Here is a 27,384-nt window from a genome sequence, read left to right on the forward strand (position 1 = left end):
GAGGAACTCCCAGAGAAATTTCCAGTAGATTCCGGAGGGAGCAGCAACTTCCAGAAGAACTCCCTCGTTGAAATCAAGGAGAATTTCCGGAAGATCACCTTGAGGAACTTCCAGAGAAACTCCAAGTGAAACTTAAAAAAAAATCCGACTTACTTTCACAAGAACTTCTAGAGAAACTTCTGGAGGAGTTTCTTGAGAAATTCCTGGAGGAATTTTCGGGTAAATTGCCTCAGAAATGTCTTAAGGAACTCCTATTGAAACTTCTGGAAAGACTTTTACTGGAAACTCCGAACTGGAACTTCTGAAGAAACTCCTACAGGAATTTCTGGAAGACCTCCTAGCGGAGCTTCCAGAAAAAAAAGAATTCTTCCTGAAAAATTCCTGGAAAACTTTCTAAAACTGCTAGAAGAACTTTAGGGAAAACTGCTGGAAGAACTTCCGAATTTTTTAGAGGAAATTTCGAAAGTACTCCTAGAAAAACTTCCAAGTGAACTCCTAAAGAAAGTTACGGAAGAAATTTTAAAGGATCTTCCCAAAAACGTCCAAGAGGAACATTCGGTGGGGCTTTGAGATGAACTTCCAGAAGTAATTCCTGAGAAACTTTCGAAGAAAAATCTAGAAAATTTGCAGGACGAACTCCCATAGGAATTTTTGGAAAATCCCGGAGATAGTATCAGCATAAGTTCTACAGTAATACTCAGAAGAACTCTCTAGATTAAATCCTATGGAAATTTCCGAAGATCAGCGAGAGGAACTTCCGGAGAAACTATTTGTAAAATTTCCGGAGAATTCCAAGGAACTTTCAGAAAATCTAGCACAGGAACTTATTATTCTACAGAAACTCCTAGAGAAATTTTCGGATGAATTGTTGCAAGAACGTCCAGAGGAATTCATTACGTGGAACTCCTACTGAAAACTTCTGAGGAACTCCGACAGGAGCTTTCGAAGGAACTCCAGCACGAACTTCCGAATGAACTCTTTCAGAACCTTCTGAAGGAACCCCTGGAATTTCCGGGAGAACTCCTCCAACAACTTCCGAAGGAACTCCTAAAGGAACATCCAGAAAAAAAATCATAAGAAAACATTCAGATAAATCCAAAAGAAACTTTTGAAAACCTTCTAGAGGAACTTCAAGAAAAACTCCTGGAAGAACTTCCGAAAGAACTTTTAGAGCTCCTAGAGGAACTGCTAAAGAAACTTCCAACAGAAATTCCTGAGGAAATTTTAGAGGATATTACAGAAGAAATTCTAAAAGAACTTACCCATAAAGTCCTAGAAGAAGTTTCGGTGGAACTTGGAGATAAACTTCCAGGAGGAATTCTTGAAAAACTTTCGGATGATTTTTAAAAAGACTTGCAGGATGAACTCCTACGGAATATCTGGAAAATTCCGGAGAAAGTTTCGAGAAAAATTCTACAGCAACTTCCAGAAAAAAAAACTCCCTAGATTAAATCCTAGGGAAACTTCCGGAGAAACTATTTGCAAAATTTCTGGAGATATCCAAGGAACTTTAGGAAGATATACTACAGGAACTTATTGAGGAGCTTCTGCAGAAACTCCTAGAGGAAATTTTTGGGTGAATTGCTGCAGTAACATCCAGAGGAATTCAATACGAGGAACTCCTACTGAAACTTTCTGTGGTACTCCGACAGAAGCTTTCGAAGGAACTCCTACACGAACTTCCGGATAAACTCCTTCAGAAACTTCTTAAGGAATCCCTAGGAATTTTCGGGGGAACTTCTACAAGAACTTCCGAGGGAACTCAGACAGGAACTTTCGGAGGAACTCCGACAGGAACTTTCGGAGGACCTCCTAGCGGAACATCCAGAGAAAAATCCTAAAGAAACTTAAAAGTAGATGGATTACACTGAAGAAGACTGCAAATGGTAGTCGAAATACGCGTATCTGTCAAAGATAAGCATTTAGGAGCGGAATGAGAAGGTACACGGTACTCCATCTACTTTTAAGATTCTCTATTGAGATTCTGCTCAGAGGATTCGAACATTAATAAGAGTTCCACGTAAATTCGAGAAAAACTTTTAAATTTGAGAGGATCTAACGAAAGAAATTCTAAAAGAGCTTACCCAAAAAGAAGAAATTCTGTTGGAACTTAGAGAGGAACTTCCAGGAATTCTTGAGAAACTTTCGGAAGTACTTCTAGAAGACTTGCAGGAAGAACTCCTATGGGAAGTTTTCGGAGTAAACTCTGGGATGAATTCTACAGCAACTTTCAGAAGAATTTCAGAATTTAAGAATCAATTTACTTAGCTCAAATAAAGAGTTAGATGAAAAGTGTTTGCGAAAAAGTTATTCAAAATAATATTTTCTAAAAGTTTGCAGAAGAACGCAGCTTCAAATTTTATAAAACAAAAAAGGTTGAATCAAAATTTATACTCCAATAAGGAGTGTATCGAAAAGTAGTCGCTAACATTCAAAACGGTATATCTCAGAGCATAGTTCATCTTTTTAAAAGCTTTTTTCACGTAAATCTTTATCGTATCATCAAATATTGAAGCAGCTAAAAAAATATTGAATAATATGCAGTCTTAATATAAATACAACAAGGTTTATAAAGCATGGCAAATAAAATCTTGCACAAAATTACATTTTTGAAGTGTCTTCTGAAGATTCGATGATTTGTATTGAACAAAATGTATATCAAACAAAATAGGATGAAAAGCTTATTCTATCGGAAAATATGTTTACTTCACACAGCACGTTAAAAGAAATTCAAAAAAATAAATTATTCCTCTTAAAAAGCTCAATTATTGGAACAAGGTTGGTTTTAGAAAGTCACTTTTGTTTAATCAACTTTTGAGGCTCTGTCATATACAGCGGTAATTATATAGAGTAACATTTTTTGCTTACGTTACTTCATAAATATGCAAAGAAACTTTTCCAATCAAAAAACAATTTTTATTCATTACAATCGTTCGATATTACCATTAACGTGTAGAAAGAAAAAAACAAAAAACGAGGTCCTTAAAAATCGACTTTTTTCGATTTTTGTATTTGCTCTCAAATGCTTGTTAATGAATTTTTCAAAATATTTTTTACACTATGTCATGAGAGTTGTGGCACAGAATATATTAGCACAAACAAAAACCATTTTTTCTTAACATTTAACACATTTATCAATTTTTTCAGAGGTGTGCAAGATTTTCATCGACAGCTGTTAGTAATTTGCAAAATTATCATGCAAAATGCCACTTTATTGAAGCAATATCACCGCATTATCATTTTTAAATACATTGTAAAGCATTTCTGATCAAAAAATTGTTTGTAGGTTCAACCCATTATTTTTGAGACTGTTTTGAAAGTTTGCGACTACTTTTCGATACACTCCTTAGATGAAATCCTAGGGGAACTTCCGGAAGTTCACCTTCCTTTAAGTGAAACTATTGGTGAAATTTCCGGAGAAATTCCAGGAGAAACTTCCGAAGATGATCCCAAAGAAATTGCTGAACAAATGACACCAGTTAATTTAAACAGATGTCGGAAAGTAAAAAGGGTCCGGAAGTAGCTGTAGGATTTTGGCAGAACAGTGATATTAGAAGAGTTAAAAGTTAAGCCATAGTATTAGCTGTCGATCAATATCAACTTAATATCCAGTGCCAGTGTGAATGGGTTTCGTGATATAGTTACATCACGTTGCTTGTATCATGATACAACTTCGTAATCTGAACAAGGCACCAGTTTTAGGTCTAAGTCAGTGTTTCCCAAATAGTCCTTTAAGAAGCCGTGATGACTTCTGTTGCTCCACTGAGCCATTGTGCAAAAAAACTTGATTCGTGAACGGTGCCTTATCCATAAAACATACCTTTGTATCCTTTGGCTTCAAGTTTAGCCAGCTTTCTGACGAGAGGATGTTCTTTGACGGGTATGAAGCATCGGCCCTCAAATATTAGTTACAGGACTTTCGTTAAAATTTTTGATTGATATCTGTAAATGTAATCTTTGACAGGTTTCTGCGATTTTTTTTTTACGGATACCTGATAAGATATTCCAGTGAAGTCCAGAAATTTCTAATAAAATCTTCCGACAGCCGTTAGTAAGGTCCTAAGAAGATGGGGGTTTCTTAAAATATTCAAATCAATTTGCCAAGCCTCACGAAATCTGATAAAATTCTTGAGGATACTTGAAGAAAATTGATAAAATGATAGCTTAGTTTTCGTTGGAAGCTTCTTATTTTTACTTGCATTTTGGATATATCCTTGGGAAAAATGCATGGGTAGACTACTGACTAGATTCTTAGTAGACTCAGTAGACTCCTTTATTTTTGAAGAATCCCAGATCTATTTTTCGAGTGTTTCAATTAGTCGTTTTATCACTAAGATATGAACAAAACACTTTCGTAGATGACGTGTTTTTATTTCGCTTATAAGCAGGTGGAATCAACTCACCTGTGAAAAATCTGAACTGCTACGGCAAATGAAATGTAATACGTTGTTAACAAAATGTTAATAAAATCTTAAATTTGTTTTACCAAATTAGGATGATATGTTATCTAATAGGGGAAGGGGTGGTAAAATGAACACCGTGCTTTTTATTGAGAAAAAACACATTTCTATAAATTTTTATCACGCACGGACAATTTAGAGCATAAATCGGAGTGTTTGGATTGATACGAAGGTCAATTAAAGTGAAAATATCAACGAAAACTACGATTTAAGAAAACCACATTTGAAAATTAGAACTGACGTAACTTTAAGCTCGAAAGTCTAGAGATATACCAGTGAGGTGAATATCGTTATGATGTAATGTCAAATTTGATACCTTTAGTATTCTTTTTGAATGAGTTACAATCATTAATGGATATATTTTCGGCAATGCAATGAAAATTTTCAGAAATATTTGTTTTGCTCACGTTTTTTGCACGATGTTCATTTTACCACCAACAGCTGTTCATTTTACCCACAAAGTGCAGGTAAAATGAACATTTGCACCATTTTTGCTAGCAATAAAAATATGTGAAAATTTAGCTATTTAAGTCTGAATTCGTGTCGCTGCTATAGATAACATCCCTAGTTTTGATGATGTGCGATAGAATTTTCAAAACTCCTAGTTTTTCAATCAGAAACAAGATGATAATTTTAAGGAGTTCATTTTACCACCCCTTCCCCAAACACAGAACGCCTAGGTATAAGAAATGAATGTATTGTTTGGAATGATACTAAAACAGAAATAAAAAAAAAACTTTCCCAGATGTTTTAGGGGCTGACCTGAAACTATTGCACAGTTTTGTCGCGAAATTACAATTTCTGGCCCATAGTGCTCGGTCCGCAGAACCAGAAATCTTACGACTTGATTTTTCGCAAGGGAATCCGGAAACTCGGAGTTTACAGAAAGACGTGATGATAGTGCCGACTAAATAAAATAAAAATCTCATCGAGAAATCAACTCAACAACGGGGGTCAGATTTCGACGCAAGACGTCGCGCCAGATGTGGCCAGAGTTTGTGATTTGTGAGAATTTCGGTGTGCTGATTGCAAAGTAAAACAAGTGTCCAACCGTGAGGTCCGTTGAGTGACTTCAGCACTGAAACGTGTATCCAGAGCAGCTGCCGTTCGTCACATGGAATAAACAACGGTTTGTGAGGTGGAAAGTTGTTCAAGATCTGTATTTGCTTGGGCGGAAAAAGCAAGAGACACGTGTTCGACGGGAGTTAGGTTCACGTGTCCACCAGGTCCGGCATAGTGCAGTGACTGCCTCAAGACGAGGCGATTTATAAATAAATCGAAGAATTGTGTTGATTACGAACGGCGTGCTGTGAAAGAAGAAATTTGAGCATCATGACTGGAAACGGAATGGCGAAGATTGGCGGTTCTGCTAGTTGGAGACGCTTTCCCGTGGATTAAATGGGACGGTGAGTAGGCGTTCGTTGATTGATTTCTTTTGAATTTCGGATGAAATTGAAACTCCACGTGCCGGACGGGAATTTACATCCACTTGTTAGAGCAATTTTAGATTTGCCAATCATAAATAACATTCTCACAAACATCATTACGATTTGATTGACCTATGTGTTATTAATTATGTGATAATCGTTTCACACATTTATCACTTTCAATGGCACTGAACCGTTTGCATTGTTTCTCCTGATCGCGTGAACAATAAAACCGTCATTTTGTCACAGTGAAAATCGTTTGATCTAGAAACTGGTATAATGTGAGCATTCAAGCATTCAAACAAACTGCTGCGTCGATATACGTTAAATATACCTCAACTATAAACAAATAGATTATCAACATACAATGCTCTACTTGTAGTTTTCAGAAATCGGTATTGTGCCATACAAAGCCAAATCGGGATGAACGGTTCCGTTTAATCATTTCAGCGTCACCAAAACACTTCAAACACTTTTCCTAAACTACATTTTCTAAGTAACGTGGCTATGAGTGACTGAATATAGTATTTCAGTATCTTAAGTTAATCTATGTATGTTTTTGTATTGGTCGTATAATTTTTTAAACTATTAACTATAACTCCATTTTAGTTTTAAGAGGTAATATTTTGGTTACAGATTTTTTTTTAAGTAAGAAATAGTCAAGTAATAAAAATTTAAGTTTTTGCGATTCTTGATTGTATCAAAAGTTTTTCTTGAGCATTTTCCATCTAGATGAAGAAATTACAGTTTTGCAATGGATTTCACCTTAATAATCACAGCAAAGAATTGTATGTGACAAAAATCTTGTTTTGAGAAAATTGACTCGGAAATTTTTTTCAGCAAACAGGCAAACTTCTACGAATTATGTGTTTTTATCTGTTGAGCAGAAAAACCACAAAAAACTGTTGCAAAGCTTGGAAACTGCAAAATTTTTGGTATACTTAATTTAATACTTAACTTGACCCACTCATTTCATAAAACTAGGCTCTTCTTTTATTACAAGTTAATTGGAAAAAAAATGAAAAATATACATTTTTTTTTATTGTGTTGTCTTAGCTTAGAGTGGTACATATTTTCATAAAAGTGAAATAGTAAACTTTCTTATTTTTGGTATTTATGGTATACGTTCTTCAGAAAAGTTGCATGCAGACAATACAATTTTAAGCATCCAAGCTGAATAAATTTCCTGTGGTTCTCGAATAGACCGATTAAGAGCTTTTGACATAGGGTGGTCCATATAAAAAAACGTTTTTCTGGTTCCAACGTTTTTCATTCATATATACCATTAGAGTAGCCAGTCAATGGACCATATTTAGAGTTTATTTGGTGCGTAATGGAACTCGCTATCTTTTTCCATTTTGGAGTTATTTAAGTTTTTTTTACAAAACCATGCTCACTGCAAATTAGAGTATCCATTAATAACCTAACGCCAAAATTTGAAACTCCTCTTCTCCGTAACGCTTTTTGTATGAAAAAATTCAGTATTTCGTATGAGCCATAACGCTTGAGCCTGATCTCCCTCCCCTTAGAGCGTTACGTAATTTGTGGATGCCGCCTAATGACTCATTGCGCGTGGTACCGTGGTGAATCAAAATCCGGACGGTATCAATATCCGGACACTCTGATAATATTCATCAAATAGAAGTATAATTGAATGTTAATATGTTTAGTTTTACTCGTAATTTACACTTTTAAAAACGCTTTGTAGCCCCAGTTAGACTTCATTCCTTTGCCAGTGCCAGTTCAATTAATAAAACTGCGACGAACGCATCACAATATTCATTCATCGAAATAGTGCTGAAATTATATTCTTTGATTATTGTTTTTCTTTGTTTGGATTTGAGGAAAATTTATACAATACAGCTACTACATTATTGTTAGAAGTGTTATAAGTGAACATACACCCTTTTGTTTGCCCTAAAACGATTTATTTCAAATATCAATGAAGCAGCTCAAACCCACAGCAGCGAATAGGATATCTTCAGCTTATACTGAAGCAATCGAAACCAAAATTTTCTTATTTTGTGTTCAGTAGTGTAAGTTGAAGCCTAAAATTCGTATAACTGAGGTGATTATCGACTAAAGCAATGCCTTCATTAACTTTCCACGAATTTTTCACGTTACAAAGTAACTGTCCGGATTATGATTCCAAAGTGTCCTGATTTAAATACAAAGCTTGCTTCTAGTGTCCGGATTAAAGGACAAGACTTACCTCATTGTATTAGTGAATTACACGCTATTATTGTAATTTTCAACGTAAAATTCATCATTATTAGCAAGATGTAATGTATATTTGTCTGTAAGACAATTAGACATCCACTTAACTCAAAGGAAACTTATTCAAAATTGAGTTTGAAGATTTGCACTTGCTTAAACGTCCGGGTATTGATGCATCACGGTAATGGAGTGGTAATTTTGAGTTAAATTAATGCTAAAATAAATACTCATATGCTAAACGAGCGCTTTAACCAACTAAGCTTCTGAGATACTTGATCGCTCAATTACGAGTTTCGATCATTTCTATGATACATGTCATTGCTTTCAATTCATTATTGCATTTGTTCCTTATAAATATGTTTACTGTACTAGTGTACACTATCTTAGGGGTCATGCACAAATAACATCACACTCCAAGGGGGGAGAAGGACAGGTATAGCGTGACAAGCCTTACAATTTTTTGAAAGCTTCAAACGAAAAACGTGGGGGCTGAAAAAGTCTCAATTTGACGTGACATAATTTGTGTACAATCGCTTATCAGCTGTCCATAAACAAAGTCGTTTTTTTTTCATTTCCATGTCATTCTTCCTCCCTGGCTTTTTGTCCATGCAAAAGCTAATTTGTACGGACCGGGGTCCTTTGCCAGACCCCCACTCTTGCCATGAATATTAACGTGACACACAGAATGCCATTATTCTGAATGCTATTTTTCTGAACGCCATCAATTATATTTTTCCGATTTTACAATAATATTATCATGATGACTTTGATGACATTCCTCCATTATATTGGAATTCATTCGGGGTAAAAGGGTACCAAACGGGACGAGTGTTGAACAGGGCTGACTGATTTATAGTTAGAAAGGCAAAATTTTCATAAGTCCATGAAAATAATTGGTATAGTGTATGTCTAAAGTTAAAGAAAAAAGGGTGAAAGATGATCTGAGAAGTTTGAAAATCAATCTGTGTGGTTTGCATGGTAATGGAAAAGTACCATATACATCCAATTTGAGCATGTGTCGGACAGCAATGTTATATTTTGTAAGGGAGAAGATGGGGGCATGTTGTGGAAACCATATTTATCAAACGGCATGAGTGAACACCGTCTGGCTATAATTTAAAATCCAAAGAATCAAGTAAAAATCACCAGTGGTTTCACCCAGAGAACTGAACTGTTCAATTTTAGTAGATACTTTAAACTTTGCGTATTATAATATTCAGCGATCCTCAGGCCCAGGGAAATTTTGTAAATTCGATCAATGATTAAAAAGTGCAATTCACCGAAGTTGGATTTTTCTCGTAAGCTATGCGAGATCCAGACATAAATCGAATGCACCACTTCCAAAAACCGTGAGAAACCGTTTCTAATTTTTTTTACCGCGCCGACAATATTGGAGATATTTCCTGAGTTTCCACCTGCCGTCATTGATCTTTCTTCATCCTAAAATTGAAAATAGTTGATATTATTTGAAGTTTTGAAAATTATTGAAATTTTTTTACTTTTCATGTCAATAAAACCGAATTGTTATATCCGAAGCTTACATAGATCCAGCCATAAACATAATTATAGTGTCTCAAGGGGGTGGTCACTCCACACAAAACTGGCGCATCGATTTGCGGCAACGTTTTTTACTGTGTCTTTAGGTGTGCCCAAATGAAAAATTTCACTATAAGCCCAGGAGCTATAAAATGACACTGAACTGAAATTTATCGTAGCAATCATAGCATTTCATTTATTGGTGTGTGCGTTTGAAATGCAAATATCAAATGCGGGAACACCAAACGCGGTAAGATATTTCACAAGAAATACGATGTCAAAGATATTTTTTCTTGCTAGGGCGGCGGTGATTCATATAATCGTTGCCAGGTGTCCTTTGATTGTTTTGTGTTACCCATGGTGTTACCGCATTTGAAGGACGTTTAGGTTAGATTTGCACCTCAAATGCAAACAGCAATATTTTTTGTCAACAGAAATAATATGGAAATAACGCCAAACAATTTGTTTTTGGACGTGCCCAATCAAATTTTACCGAACTGGGGGAACATTAAAACATACGTTAATCATTTGGAAAAGAAGTGTAACAGGTGGCATTGGAAAAAGCAATGGGGGAGGGCCCAGAAATCCAAAAACAATGGACGTCAGTTTGTAATTCTCCCTAGACGGAAATTTTTCTTATGTTATCATTTTGTCCTCTATCCTCGTAGGCAGGCAAATTTTAAAATACAGTTGTTTCTTGGAGTTAGGTATGATATGGCCACCAAGAATCAATAACTATTAGAAAAATGCCTTCAAGGTGAATTAATATTATTTTGCTAGTTCACCGGGACACCTCTAATTTCATAGAATGTGTAAAATTTGTCTTAAAACATCTAAACCAAGCTTATTAGAACGCATTTTTGGAACGATAATTAAAAGGTTCGAGAAGGTTTAGTGCCCTTCAAGGCTGTAGCTGATTCTTTCGGGAATTAGGTCCGGGTAGCCACATCTTTGCTATGTTTGGGGTACTTAACAATCAAACCCCTCTCTATCATCTAAGAGAACGTTTCTAAGTTTAACCACATGAGTTGAGAACTGCATCGATCTGAACATTTTCAAACCCCTCCATTTCCCTTTCATTGTTTCAGCCATTTTTCCGCTTAAGAAATTTGATATGAGTTCTGAACACCGCTAGCGCATGACGGTTCACCATTAGCATGTCCGAAAGAACTTGAAACTATTGAGAACCAGAGCTCAATAGAAAACTATTGAGGTCCAAAGCCCTGATAAAGGTGGATGGTTGTGATGGCTATGACCATGTAAAGAACAAGCGGACGATGCTGTATCGTGTCAGCACCGAGTAGGCAGCCCCTCTAGCACGATGTAGGTAGCGCAACCCTGGTTAGGTGGCCTATCGAAGACTCTTCACCAACCAAGAAAGGCAAAAGGTATCTGAAGCTTCGATCTAAAATAAAAATATTTTTTTTGCATGAGGGAAAGCTTATAGGAGTGAAAAAAAATCTCTTCTCCTATAGGCATAAAACCCTCAAACCTATCTTTATTTAGGCCCTTACCATAAAGTATTAGGGGCCAACTCAATAACGATATGAACAATGTTTATATTGATTTTGTTTAGCTTCCACATCTTGTCATACTTTCACGACAAGTTAGAAGTTCTAAACTCGGGGCTTGGGATGCATCGAAGGACGGTTCTCTTGGCACTCCATCTTCTCAATGGATTTGTGAAGCTGCTCAGATGAGATGGTGATGATCAGCTCAATGGTATAAAAATAAGTTTTTGAATAGGAAATTAACATAAAAACAGTGCGTGTTTTTGCCGTAGTCCATATTAGTTTTTCCATCAGATGACAGAACGCAAACAGTTAAGCTGCAATAATAATAATGCTGAGAATGAAATTTTTATAGCAACACATTATGGAAAATAGAGCCAGTCAGTGTGCCGAGATGTGCATAAGCTGTGCAAGGCACACTGTGTAGAGTGACTACCCCCTTGTAGTCTGCAAGACACGTCACTGAGGGGTGGTTCAAACATTATAGCATGCTAGCGTAAATAGCTGGATACTCAACTCAAAATCGACCAAAATGTCACTTACACCCGTTTGCGTTTGGTCCCCACAATTGATCATCAACTGAATGTAGACTGTGAATTATAAAAAAAACAGCTATATATTTTCATTGTCCAACATTTCGGCTCTCTGTAAGTAGTTTTCCTGAACTTCACCAAACCAAAAAGCAATACTACATTCTCTTAGTAGTGATGTAGGGTTTTCAATTAGATTCCCCAAAAATAATCCATTTCCAAACTTGAGCACTCTTTCGGCTAGTTAAACCCATGTGGATAATATTCAAACCAAGAAACAAACATCAACTGGAATGTTGCGGTACGAAAATTGTTCACCGACAAGTTGAACGCAAACACAGCCGAAATCTCCTATTTGTCTGAGTTGAAAGTTTTGATAAGTGCTCACCGGTTTCCGCCAAATTCTGTTTCGCTCACCATGGGAGCCCTTGAGAAGGAAATCTGATGAATAACTTTTGCGCATATTTGATGCGGTCAAATCATCCAGCATGGTACGGCCTCCTTTTTTCAGCATAGCATAGCATAGCTTATCGGTCTAGGATCTTTTCGTAATGGAAATTTTCTTGACTTCCCTGGGCATAAAATATCATCGTACACGATATACGAATGGAAAATGTAAACTTTGACAAAGAAAGCTCTCAGTTAATAACTGTGGTTCATTGAACACTACGCTGAGAAACATGCTTTGTCCCAGTGAGAACGTAATGTCAAGAAGTAGAATAAGCATAGCTTTTTGTACAAATCGTGGCTAACAATGTTCATTTTTATCGGTTTTTATAAATTTTTATTTATATACGGTTAAGTCACCAATCACCGTGCGGCCTCCATTCACCGCGCATGTATAAAAATTCCTACAGAATATTCATTCAATTTTCACAAATTATTCTTTTGTCAGCAAAATAAGATAAAACTGATGAAATGAAGTAGTTCTTGTCACTAAAAATTTTGAAAAACCTAGTTCATGTAGTCAGAATCATGTGAATTCTGTTTAGGATTTTTCAATACTCTTAGTAGAAACGCCAAAAATTAACATTTTTTATTTCAACATTAGATTATTAAATTTTTCATAATTTCAACAAGTTTTCGCTGTAGATACTTCTAGGAAGGTGTTTTTTATCGTATGAACCACGAGATTAAATGCAAATAAGATTTTTTATTGTGTTTCAGTCGAAACACAAATGCAGGTGAATGGACCCTTTTCAATATTTATGGTTCCTTTTACCGTGCATTAGTATAAAAGGCTTGAAATTATTGGGTAATATTGGATTCATTGTTGTGTCGTGATTTAACTACTTCATATTTAGTTTTTGAGCAAATACGAAATGGTTTGAACAATACAGTCAAACCTCCTATAACGATTTTTATGAAAAAATAATGATGTAGCCATTTTTTCAACTTTTTATGGCTTTTATTGTAAAATAAGATTTAAATACCCTTCAAAATGAGTGCGCACACTATCAGCAACATATTTGCTCCACCAACAACAACGTTTCTTTAATATACAAAATTAAATCATGACGAAAACTATACGCACGGTAAATGGTGCACCAGCGTGCACGATGAATGGAGACATAGAACGGTACGAGGTGACCTTAACATGATATTTGTAATCATAATTTTTGAGTATTTTTTGTTTTACATCACTGATTTTAGATTTTTCCCTGAGTTATGGTATAATTGCACGCTTCGTAGTGGTATTCTAGTTAACTTCCAATGATTTGGAAAAAATGTACAATTGTTTGAAGTGCAGTTTTTTTTTTAAAGCACGGTGAATGGTAGCTTGACGGTAGCATCACAAAAAAAAAACGTTTTGGATTAACGCATTCTACAACATAAGTGAAATAAACAAAACAAGGATGACTTTGTGCACCTGGACACTTCCGTACAATCACTAAGGAAAGAAAGGAATGTTAATTGAAAGTCTACTTAAGAAGATACAGGGAACCCAAAGTATCTTCATATATGTTACATACAGGGTTTTTGAATGATAAATTATCGTCTGATAACTCAATGTTAACTTAACGTTTCTTGATAACCTTCAGTTAATGATAACCAAGCGAGTCACTGGGTGAACTGGGTCATCCTTTGAAAAACAAACAGCAAGAAATAGAAATTTGTTGTAGTAAAGACAAATATAGCGTGATTTGAAAAATAATGCTTCTTTCAAATTTCAGGAGAAATTTTTCGTTGACATTTTCAACTGAACAAGTAAAAAAAATTGAATGGTGGAAGTTTTAGAGAAGATTCTAGCAAAACTTAAACAGCAAAAAATATCAATATCGGCTGACGTAATTTTTGACAATGTATCAATAATTGGATCAAGCATGGGAAATATTCACTCGATTATTGCGTTCCTCTCATTCACTTCCACATGCAGTCAAGAGCGAGATTGCCGTTTGTCCAACCAAGCCGAGTGTTTCAATTTCCAATGCGCTTTCTACTTGTTCGCCGAGCAACATCCGATTGTCGTAGCGAATGATTCTTTACATTCCGATTCCGCACGAGTAGCATTCATGTTTGAGAGCTCATGAGCGCTCACTGACTGGGATACACGCGGCGAAATGATTCAGTGAGTGCAAAATTCGAACATTCCGCAGAAAGCGTTCAGTGATTGAATGGCGAACGCGTTCTTTCGTGTCTCCCATTTAAGATAAGATCTTTTGATTTTCGGTTTATCTCAATTGTTTGCGATTCGTCGGGACGGCGCTCACCATAGTAGCGTTCGGCAGTCACTGAACATTCGGTGGCAGCAAATACTTTGCAGATATTGTATCGGTAGCGTTCGGATGAGTGAGTGTATTTTCCCATGCTTGAATCGGATGCGTAAATGTAGGGGGGCTGGGGGCAAGAAGGACACCTAAAGATACAGTCGACTCTCCATAACTCGATATTCTATAACTCGATATACTCTATAACTCGATGGATTTTTCGGTCTCTTCCAATCTCCATATATCGAGCTCTCCATAAGTCGATATTTCTATAACTCGATATCTCCACTAGTCAATGTCACGTGAGAGGTAATTTTCCCTCCATAACTCGATATCCATTTTTGAATCCTTCTTATTCGGAGGTACTCAGACCAATTCTTGTTTGGATGTGAATAAATACTTGCAAGTTGTAATAAAAGCTGAAAAACATTAAAATAATAAAAACATGTTACTGAAAATATCGTGATTTTTCGAGCATTTAAAAAAAAGTTACCTAAAAATACTTAGTTAGATGCAATCAACAAAATAATATTGCTCTCTTATAGAAGTGATCATATATTTATTGGAAATACAAAAAATTGTTCTTTCCAATTTGGGATTTTTTGCGTCGGTATATTCTATAACTCGATAATTTTATAAGTCGATGGTCCCTTGAATATCGAGTTATGGAGAGTTGACTGTATATAGGTTCAAATCATGGTTGATTAGCACAATTTTTGAAGATTCCCAAGTAACAATGAAAGCTGAACAGCAAGAGTATTTGCTGAACAATGGCTGATTAATGGTGTACAAGGCTGAACACCGTGACAGCTTAACAACAATTTGAAGAAAAGCTTATTAAACACTCTTATTCAGCAGTATACTCAAAGCTCAATATAAAATTTAACAAGCTTTTTTCCATCTACAATTTAAACTTTTGTTCAGCCATCCTGAATGATATTGATTAAAGGTTATTTAAAGCTTTAATCAATTCAACAGCCATTGTAGAAATTGTCCAGCTGTTGGTTGACTAAAATATATACACCAACATTTGGGTAAAACACTAAATTAATGATTTAAAAACTGTTTCATCGAACTCACCGAACAACACATTTTCACATCCCGAGGCGGACATGCCGTAAACACACACGGACCTAGCGTTTGTCGAAAAAGAAAAACACCTGAATTCGGCATCCATGAGCTTGAGCAACAACAAGATAGAACAATACGCTCGCTCATGAAGATTTCTTCGTCGCATTTGTAATTAATTGTACGGAATCGTAATCATTACCAACTTTAGTTGATAACAATTAAACAGCAGTAATTAAAGATTATCGAGAATTCAATTTTAAAACAAAAATCACAACACACAAAACACTAACTTTAGTGTTTTTGCATAGCACTGATATCCCTTCTCCAGCCTCAATGCAACCTTTAACATAGCCCTTATTCAGATAAGTCAATAAGTTATTCCCTTGCTTTTAATAATGTTCACCCAGTCTCATGTGGAGCAGATGTCAAGGTAAGTGGTTACAAATCAGTGGATCCCGGTTCGATTCTCAATTGTTAATATTTACTAATCTTCATCTTTAAATTCCAGCAAACATCTCCCCTATGTGTTTGAAATTGTAAGTTGCGTTGGTAAAATCCAAAACTATGAACCTGTAAATATTTTAACTTTTTTTGGTTTATTGTTGAATAATGGATGAATAAACGATTGTGAAGCTTTCGAAGGCTTCTGTGCTAAAAATAGAATTAAATAGAATTATTATTATTGACTGGGTATTGAATAAGCGCATGATTGACATTTATGCAGCCTTCAATTAAGTTAAAGGCTGGATAAAACCGACAGAATTAGATGTTCAACAGCTGAACAACAGTGTATGCAGACTATGAACAGCTTTTGTTCAAACAAAGGCTGAATTGAATTAGTTATAAAAGCGTTTGAACAGCTTCAAATTGTTACCTGGGTTATTCCAGTGTAGGAGCAAGCTTACCTCTTGTTCTAAATGATGTTATCGATAGATTTAAAAAAATATAAGAAACACATGATGATTTGAGATTTTTGAAAATGTCCCTTCTTATGAGGTTTTTAAACGAGGCACGGGACAAGAGTGCCACTCGTATGGGGCAAGAAGACCACCAGAACAAAATGCCACAAATTTTGTATATTATCATTTCCCCGCCCAAACGATAAGTTCTAGAGTAAGTAAAGATAAAAACTTAGGGATGAAAGTTGACTTATAGTTAAAAAGTAATTTTGCGAAATTAATTTAGTTCTCATCTTATTTGACTGTAACAATAATAATAAACATTTTCAGAAACCATCATGATGGTCCAAAATGGTTTATTTTGATTTATTATTTATTATTTTACAATATTAAACAAAAAAAAAAGTTCATTTGATTTTATATGAGAAAATTGCGGTGTCCCTCTTGCCCCATAAGACATACTGCTTTTATATATGTAAAACTTAATGTCAAAAGGATTTTTTCGAAAAAAAATCTTCACAGCTATATTAAACAATTGAAAATCATCAATACTGTGCGGAAAAATCAATTAGTTTTGTATTTATTGGGAGTCAAACCTTGTTTTCCAGTCTTACATTCTTATAATATATCGCATTTTTCGCGTTGGTGAGTTAAAGACATTTTTCTAATTTTTTGTACTAAACATTTTTAACGGTAATATTTACACAACCCTCAATTAGTACTCAATATACTCTTATCCTAAGTTTAACATCAAAAAATTGATTTGAACTACGTGAAATTAGAGGTGGCCCGGGTGTCGCTCTTGCCCCATGCCCCCCTAAATGCCAAGAAACACATTTAAGTAGAAACACAAAACCTGTAGCATTTTGAATACACTATGTTCAAACGTGGTGAGATGGCTGAGAGTTATCGGACGTAGCTTTCACTCGCGAGACCAGAGTTCTATTCTATTAAAAATCATGTGTGTCCAATTATTAATACCAAACTCCTACAATTTATTTACTGTTTGACTTATTCTAACATCAAGAACTCTTCTAACAGCGTTATACGTCTAATTGTAGGCAACTTCCTAAAGAAATTTCAATTTCTTCATGTTATTTTGCTGAATTGAAAAAAAAAATGATAATGTTGACAACGGAATTGTTTACAGCGATGCCGTTTTTAGTAAACACCGCATTTTCCTTGGTTCTATCATTTGCAGTACTCATGTGAGACATGAATTTTTGGTAAGTGTCGTCCGAGGTCATTGAAATCATTGTTTCGAAAAGTTGAAACATTTACGCATGAACAAAACTGAATTTTCAAGAAAACTTTAGTTTTTATAAGCTTATGAATACAACAATGAAAAGAACCATCCGTGAATGAAAATATTTCAACTATAAATGTTGATTCAAACTTGTTACAAAGAGGAACATTCCTATCAATGCAACCCAGTTTTACGGTAATTTTTTTCATTGATTACTTTTTTCCACGACTTTGGTTAACTATTTCTATGCAAGAAAGGTCCAGGCCATTACTTAGAAAGCCACTACCCCGAATGAGCCATTACCCCAAATAGTTTAGAAGACAGGGACAAAACAATAGTGAAGGCGAAAATGTAAACGGTACTGTAATACTGGAATGACACAGGTCCAACGTAGAGTCTCTAATGAGAGCTGGTGGGAATATTTTTATCAGAGAATTTCGCTTCTTCAATATGCTAGCTATTCTTCCATGTTATTCTGTTAGTGATTAAAGCCTTCCTATTATTTTCATTTTTATTTTTTATTATATTTTTTGCCATTACTTTGTTCATCATTGTTATACTGATCTTTGGACTCACAGGTGAAACCATATCATCATAGATTTTTCCTTCTTTTTAAAATTGGCTTTTCTTTCAAGTTATCGCTAGAAAAGACAGTCACTAAAACAGAGAATCCTTTGAACATTAAAATGTGCTCTAGCTTAAGCTGTTAAGTATAGTGGTTATTGATTAGTAACATAGGCTACTCTTCGATGTTGTTTCTCCATTGATGTTAAAGCGACCATATTCTTTTCCTTCGTTAAAAAAAAGGCTTTTTTTATTTGGGTATGTTGTTACATTTTAATCTCTTATATGACTGTCCACCAATTTTCTCTCAGGAATAAATTATTACTGTCTCATCCAAGAGACTTGATCTGTCGTGTAAGTTTTGCTGCTGACACGAAAGATTATTTCTCTTTGGTGGATATTCCATGAATTTTGCTGATTACTGATTGAAATTCAGGTATCTATCTTTCAATGTAACGCGGTTTTTTCGCTGTGACAATGATCAACTGTATCCATAATTTACCCCCAGAGTAGATGCAAGAAAACATCGTTAAGAGGATCCTTGTGTCGGTAAAAGGTCAGAAGAGAACCTGCTAGTAGATCGTTATAGGACACTTGACCTAAACGAGCATTTTATGCCTTTCATTATCATTTGATTTTTCTTTCTTTTTAAAGAGGCTGTTCTTAAGAGCAATTTAGTTATGTATGCTCAAATCAGGAACCCATGATCATTTGGACGAATCTCGGTTCACATGTTGAAGTCATAACGAAAGTCACGTTCATGCTAGTATCTAGCTAGCATTAATTGTTATATTTCATGAGATATTTTTTGGACGAATAAGAAAACAATAAAAATAATTCCTAAAACCAGTCATATTAATACTATAATATTTGTTCAACTTCTACTCCGCATCAATTTCAAAAATTTAAGGATCGCCGTTCTAGAGCAGAGCTAGAGGGGAGGGGGTGTTTCAGGGAAGCATAGCGATGTACACAAAATTTTCGGAGTGTTCCTGCAAAAATTGAGGGGGTAGAAGATGGCCGAACTTTACATGACGAAATTATTTGTAATTAATGAACTCACATTTCAACACATGTGTCAATGTAATTATAATTTCCTTATGGTTTCGGAGTAATGGCGTTCGTTGTAATGCACAGTGGTTCGATCTAGAATAAATGTCGGCCAAAACCTCAAACTCTTTTTAAAATAGCCTAAATATATTATTTCGGCTATTTTAAAAAGAGTTTGAGGTTTTGGTCGACATTTGTTCTAGCACATATTTTACGCCAGGTTTAAGTATTACGGACTTTTATGTTCAATTTTTTTTTCTTTTGGACTGATAATTTGAACATACAAGTCAATACATTTGAAATTTTTTAAATCTTTCACACAAAACGGTCAACTTGGGCAGGCTACTCACAAGACGCGACGCGAGACTGGACACAACACTTATTGTTCCTACAAACATAAAAAGGATTTAAATTAGAGATGGGCAAAACGGCTCATTTTAGTGAACGGATCCGATCTTAATCACTCATTTTAGTGAACCGGATCTTTTGAATGGTTCAGTGGCTCAGCGGCTCGCAAAGAAAGAGCGAACTGAACCAAGTGAACTGCAAAAAGAGCGGTTCACTCCCTGTTGCGCGTATGCATCGTACCTTTTGTATATTTCGCTCTCTCCTTCTTCTCCGGAAACCCACGATTACTTGACCGATTTCCCCTACCAGAATTTAAACGAAAAATCAAAATTTAACGTGCTTTGCCATTCAAGTATGCACTTTTTCTCTCTATCTACCATCTGTTTTTTATGTAAGTGGGCGGAGCATATTTGTCAGTCTAAGCTGAGAGCGCTGAGAGTACGGGGCAGCATAAAATTGTACTTGCATGTGTTGCTGCGTGGCGCACAAAGCAAGGCACGTGACAAGCGTTATAATAAAGCCGAGCGATGAACGAAGGAAAATAGGGGAAATGAATCGGTTAGTTCTCTTTCCGGGTCACTTTTTATCTGATCCATTCTGATCAAATGAACCAAATCTCGCCAGAAAAGTGCAACGGATCACTCGTTCTTTTGAGTGATCCGGATCTTTTTAACGGTTCCGTTTCTTTTTGCCCGTCTCTAATTTAAATATTTACCTTTTTCGTCGACCGGTTTCGGGCTCGATGTTGCCCATCGAGAAGTTTTTTTTAGCAATTTTCCAAACGAATTGCATGGGAGTTGAACAAAAAAACAAGCTACTCATCTACAAATTATGCTATATTGATGGAAAAATCACTTAAAAATTCCAATGGAAACTTGAAAACCTAGATTATTTCAGTACAATCAATTCGAAACCGACCAAATTTTACCAACGCTTGTTTGCGTTTGGACCCCTCAATGTATTTTCAGACTTTTTTTTCTATTAAACCTTATAATGGACCTCAATTGATTTCTCGGACAGATCCCTTCCGACTTTTAAGGAATACCAGTGGTAGGAAACAGGCAATCAGAGAGAAAAAACATCCCACGTCCAAAAAGTTCTTTTTTTCTTCTTCACGTTCAAAAAGTTCACGAACCGTAAATTAATCTCATTGGGCCTGCAGAGAAACCAATCCATCATTATCGTTATTTTTTACTTTGGTGGGAACCCAACAACTTCCATCGAAGGGAATCGTTTCTGATGATGCGCTCCAGAAGTTTCCTCTTTGAAACTTTTAATTGTTAGACGAACACCTTCATTTTCCATTTAAAACTCGCTGATGCCATTGTTTGGTCGATGCATTTCGCGGAAAATCATGAAAATATTCTTAAACCCATTAGTTAATGTTCGTCAATCGAGTTAGAATTCTTTCTATTAAACCGGCCAAAGTATATAATAATCTCGAACGATTCTCGGTTTATATAAGAAATAATGACATTATACTCGGAAAATGCCGGTGAAGTTGTCAATTATCATTATGCGACTTTACCTCGTTAAATTGGTTTTTCCATCCGTCATTTTTTCTACTCCAGCGTCTTGTAGTCAGTCACTCAACCCGGAACGGTAGTTTCCAAGAAGCTCATTTATCACACGAAAACCCTCCCACTACTGGGAGGCGATTCCGGTCATGCTTCGTCGCGTTAAATTAATGAGCAGTTTACGTACTTCGCTTTGCATAATTTTCTGAGCCTGCAGCGGTCGAAAATTAACCCCTAAAACCGAGGAACTCTCGAACAACAAACGGCAGCTGGAGCAACCTCTTTCATTTCCGGAGCACTGTAACTGTGCCATGATGGGATGATGGGAACGGTTCTGCAGTCTTTTGCAACATTCTTGCAAGGATGCTCCGCTGGGAGGCGCAGGCTGGCATTGTTCTCGCTAATTAGAAGAGAAATTTTCAAAGAGGGCTTTTAAAATTTCTCAAGTATTTGAACGGTGCAATTTCGGTGCGCTGCGCTGCACTTCCCTTCTGGAAATGAATTGATCTTTTGTGCTTTTTGCACGCTGTCCCTTTTTTTGGTCACCGAAAACTAGCATGACAACGAACTCACTTGTCAATCTCCGGCAATATTATGTGTAGTCAGAACTGCGCATTCTCAGATTTCAGAACGGCGACTCCAGAGGCACGTTTGCCGCCAATTGAGGTATTTGTGCCATCGCACTTGAGCCAATTTCATCATCTTATTCGATAGAATAGTAAAGAAAAAAGCAAAGATGAGAGGAACCTTAAGAACAATCTTTTATTCTTACCCTGTTGTGATAAGGAACTTTAGACTCTCTTTGCGCTATAGCATGGGGCTACATGCTTTCATTTTGTTTAGGTGATTTTCCCTCTTCAAAGGATCCCAACCTAATGGAGTTTGGAGGTCCTCCTCGAGTAGAATCAACGTTCTATACTTATCTGTAGAAGACTACCGGTCGGTCTCGTGAGCGTTTTAAACATAGTGTTAACCAAGTAAATGGAATCGCAATTACGCGAAGATTGGATAGTTACATATCAGGTGATAAGAAGTTCCATAAACGGAATCACAACTATAACACACAAATATATCAACACACTGAATATTTGCCATGTGATAGTTGAGTCGGCAGTGGCCAGTCAAGGTGGTAACCAAGAGACTGCAATTCTGCTTTGATAGATTTGTTAAATACTTATCCACCTTTGAGATGGCTCAGTAATGTACAATTTTGTTTGACGACATGACTCAAAATTATTCCAATATTGCTGGTGCTGAGTCGCCGCCCAAGAGTTTATCTGAAGCTTCACCCAGCACTTTTAAATTGGAATAGCTGCCTGAGAGCCAATGAAGTTATGCGGATCCAACACTACTACGCGTTTGTTTTTTTTTTTTTCACCGGCACACTTCGTTTTTTCTTCCGCGCAGCGCAAACTGGACACAATGGATCCGGATTCCGTCGCTCGCTCACAAGGAGCATGCAACAGATTCAACGGATCCAACACTACTCAGCAGTGCTGGAAATGGTAATAGTAGTAGGCTTGAATTTCGCGAAAATCAGGTGGCTTTCCCAGTACAGTAGTTCAAAAACGTGAATCTCATCAAGTAGCCTATGTTGGGTGCATGAATTTTCTACATCGTGAGTGTCATTGAAGGCTCTAAATGCGGGAAATGCAGCGGGAAATAGAACATTTTTGCAATTCCGTTGCAAATCGATCAACTTTTCATTGAGAAGTTGATCAACACAACGGCCTACTTTTCCTACTGAAAAAAAAACAATGCTGAAAATACGTAATTCTATCGCGGTATCATCTTGTTTAAATTGAATTAACCGAAAGGCCATCTTGGCGACACCAACTCTCGAATACCTGAAGAGCACTTTGCATCAGGTCGAACAGGGGGCTTATGCACATACCAACTATCAAAGCTGGGTAGTCTAAATCCATGAGTTGGAAAACCGCAATTATTGAGTTGCCTCAATAGCGTATCTGCTACGAGATTCCACAAAAGTGGTGATAAGACTCCCCTTTGGGGCCATCCGCAAACACTCATTTTTTCGGATTGCAGCTTGACGAGAATGTCGAGAAGATAAGTCAGTTTTTGAGCATTTGATGAATGCAATCATTGTAGGCTCAGCTTCGAATATGGCATCGAAAGAAACGTTACCATAGGCACTCTCCATATCCAAGAAAACACCCAAAACTTCTTCATCACAAGAAGTGAAGTCACCATTAGGTAAACGAATTACGTTCATTTGGAAATCTTTAGACTTTGCAAGGATTATGTTCAGCCGACTGACTTCACTCACACTGGAAACATTTGTACAGAGGTTTTTCCAGCCGGGTCAAAGAGCCTTCTTGTAAGCTTTGTGAGCCAGCTTGAACGACTCTGATTCAGCTGCACGGCGTCTGCTCCAACTCCTTCTACATTGTTTCATTTTTCAATGACGGCCTACTTCGCCTTAAGCTAAGAGCAGTCTCTGTTCCAGTTTGGACGTAACGCCACATATCAGAAAAAGAAGCATGCAATATTCAATGAGCAGAACGATTTTTTGCACACTGATCTGCTTACATCTTTCATCTTAACAAAACCAAGTTAAATGGTATCGATGATACTTTTTTGAAATATCTGAACAGCTACCGAATCTACATAAAGGTCACAACCAATATCGCCATAATCCCTTGGCTTCGGATGGTGCCAAATCCCACACCGTTTTGCAACCTGATCCCAACACGAGCGACACTTCTGCTCGAAGTCGCAAAAGGGCAAAACATCATCCACCTGGCGTGGCCAATGATTGTTTGTTCCTGCCGGGGAAAAGCACATTTCTCGCCTGGCCAGCAAATTGCGTGACAAGACAAGAAGCAACAATGAATGCGGATGGACCTTGCACACTTGAATGAATTCACAAAAGACTTCTGTTGCTTCTCTCTGTTTGCTTCAGTACAACTTCGGAACCTTTCCCAGAAGACCATTGTTTCTACGTGGGGCAGTTTTAGAAACGTGCAGCGATACCCTTTGGCAGTTGTGTAACAAGGATTTGATGACATTGCCCAAGATGAGAGCTGCGGAAGCTCATCTCTTGGCCCCGAAGCCAGCAGCCTGCAGGCCATCAGCGAGTGGCGTTGTCATCATGACGAGAAGGTTAAGCACTTCCAGCGAAGAAGCAAAAGTAGAATAATGGAGATAGCTGTGGGACGTGTAAAAGTACAACCTATTCGCGTCGAAGTACAATAGCCCAAGTGGGACCCAGCCCACCACCCAAGCCACCCACCAACTTAGGGAAGGTGAAGTGCACCGGGCAAAATGAGGTACACTTTTGAAGCATGTGTGCAGGTTGACTATTTTATGAGCTCACGGTTGCATGCAAGAGGGCACTTGAAATCAATTCCACCAACCGGAGCACTGTAATTTATGGCCCCTCGAGTGGGGATGCCATTTGTACCCAGAGAGCTGCACCTGTGCGGGGAAAGAGAAATATAGGTCACATAATCGCCGAAAGAATAAAACCGGATGCAAGCGTGGTAGTCAAATGGATTGCGGTCGTAAATTTCTTACATTTTTTTGCAGCTGACGATATTATCAATCAAACTGAAACTAATCTAATTGGACGGCATTTCTCACATTTCATTCAAGTCAACGGAATGAAAGAACAACAAGTCCAATGAACAATTCCAGCTCAAAATATGAATGAAAATAACTGTTTCAGACTGACTTTCTGCTATCTAAATGAAAATTTGCACATGTTCGAGAAGAACAAGCCATGAGCTGAAAGCCTCGTTAATAAATACGATAATAAGTAACTAACCAATATGCCATTTCCCATCAAAATCTTGCTGAACTTCCTAAACATGTGTTTAAATTAGGAAAATTAAGCGTCTACGCGATTTGCGATAAGAGCTGGAAATGCTCTTAGCTGTAAAAATAGCAAATAGATAACTTCGCTCAAGCAGTACAGCGAGCATCGCTGGACAGCAACGAATTCAATCAATTACGAATGTTTGCCGATCAATCAAGCCAGATTGAAGCCAATAAGATTAGTTCCGGATAAAACGATTCTATAGAAAACATCGAGAGAAAATGTCCGACGCGGCTTTGATCCGCACTGAATGATATTCTTCTATTCCCAGAGCGACTGTCCTGTCGCTGCCATGACCAAACCAGAAAAAGGAAAAACCAACGTCAACGGTGCATACTGGATCCTTCGTAATTGACAATGAGCGAAAAAAAAATAGGAAAACGTATTACTCCGCTTTGGATAGATTTGTCCAAGCTTAGTTGGTTTCTCATTCCACGTGCCATGCCTGACTTGGCAGATGGATGAATGTTGAAGCACAGACAAACAGATGTTGGGAACAATTTTCAATGAAATATGTTGCACGTAGTACAGTTTTGTGCAACAAGACCTGCAGATGGTGGGGCCCAATAGCTGTAGCGTTAAGTTATAACTGTCGAAGTGCTCACGAGAACACTAAGCTGAGAAGCAGGCTCTGACCCAGTATGGACATAACGTCAGAAAGACGAAGAAGAATCGCTGTGGAATTTGAAATGATCGTTAAATGAATGACTGCTGGTAATTCCTTCAGTAATACGTCTGTTTGTCTTTTGCTGAAGGTTATGAAAGATTATCTCTCATCTGGATCAGACTGGTACCATCCATTGGGAATATAGTACCTAACCGTACCGGTTCTCCACGCTAGGAATTATTTCAATAGTGTTATCATTAATCAAAGTCAATTTGCGATAACAATGTGGCAGCCTCTGAGTTTCGGAAGGGAAAACCTCGTACGGCGATGGCTGTGAAACAACCCACATCAAGCGTTAGCGTTAGCGTTAGCGTAGTTACGGTATACTTCGTAGATTGGATACTAGCAACATTCATGTTTCTTTTTAATAATCTCATCCTGACTACTTTCAAGAACAAGGCAGGGGAGTATACCTTGTTCAAATCATAAACAAGAATACTAAAAGCATGAATATCGCTATTCCCGGCCACGACCATCTTTACCGTAACTTGGGATTGGGGAAGGAAATGTTGATGTAGCACTTACTTAATGAGAGGCCACCGACTCAGCGACACCCTCATAAGTGCTACGGAGTTGGAGGTTGGGGAAGGTATATTGTCAGGATTCGCCTGGAAAGCTGGCGATAGACCATAAATATTTGTTGTTTAAGCGTTTTCAAATTAATCTTTTGAATGCCGGCAATCAAAAGAGAAAACAATAGCTTATTTATAGTATAAATAGTATTTCGCGAAATGCTTGTCGATTGTGCAGTAATATTTTTGCTCAATAACCAGTAAAAAGCAAAACCGATCCCTCCAGGGTCATCGGATTGTATAAAATAACGATACACGTAAAAAAAAAAAAAAAAAAAAATCACGCCTATTGAAAAACTGAACTGTGCCCATTGAAAAACTGTACTGGGTGGTACTGTATTTTTAGATAATCCAAAAACGAAAGGAAGCGCGTTCGAACTAAACACCCTAGGATAACACAGTCGGTTTTTCTGCTCAAAATTATACGAAAAGCAGAATCGATCCCTCCAGGGTCATCGAACGGTTAAAAAGCATCCACAACCGATTGTTAGTTGCGTAACACTCGCCCGGACAGAATGCGCAATCTGAACATAATTATCAAACTCCGAAAATAACATTTTCCGTTCAAGAAACGATCAGAAGTTCCACGACGCGGACAAAAACGATTCGGAAGGCTCACAAAAGAAAAAGTATCATACTGGAACAAACTCACCGGATTGATTCTCTAAATTTATGTGCTGCCTGTCACTTCCGGATGGTTCGGTGAACTTAGGGCAGCCAAAAACCAACAGTACTGAGGACACAAATCAAACAAATCACTTTTTCATTTTTCACTTTTCACTATTCCATTCTTGAATGTTAAAACTGTCCTGTTTGGGCATCACGAAGCATTACCCAGCAAGACGCTCCAAAACAGGAAAAACAAAGAAAAAAATCTCCGGCGACGAAAACATGCGCGAAACTGTGAGCTAAATCTATCGGACGACGCAAAATCGAACTGTCCTGCTTGGGCTTCACGAAGCACTACCCAGCAAGACGCTCCAAAACAGGAAAAAAACAAAGAAAACGCTGTGAAACAACCCACATCAAATGCAAAAACAAGTCATTTAATAGGAATTCCTGAACCTTCCGGGAATTTTGAACAGGCATTTTAAATGAACCGCATGACGGCTTATTGTCTCTTTGAGTGATTTTTTCTCGGGAAAAGGGTGTGAAGTTGTTTAGTGTGAAAGGGCTTACGCTGTTGAAGTCTGCAATTATTCAGAAACATTAATAGGCCTTTT

General features: G+C 37.1%; 1 protein-coding gene across 7 annotated transcripts in view; it reads left to right on the forward strand.

The window, feature by feature from the left end:
* LOC5579463 (probable G-protein coupled receptor 158) overlaps positions 1-27,384 on the forward strand; it is a 382,902-nt gene that overhangs the window by 54,326 nt on the left and 301,192 nt on the right. For all 7 annotated transcript variants that reach the window (XM_021846130.1, XM_021846133.1, XM_021846132.1 and 4 more), the window contains one exon: positions 5,320-5,866. The gene's annotated coding sequence lies outside the window, so the exon portion shown is untranslated. The remainder of the gene's footprint in view (positions 1-5,319; positions 5,867-27,384) is intronic.

This window comes from Aedes aegypti, chromosome 2 (genome assembly GCF_002204515.2).
Source record: "Aedes aegypti strain LVP_AGWG chromosome 2, AaegL5.0 Primary Assembly, whole genome shotgun sequence".
NCBI classification, from domain to species: Eukaryota; Metazoa; Arthropoda; class Insecta; order Diptera; family Culicidae; genus Aedes; species Aedes aegypti.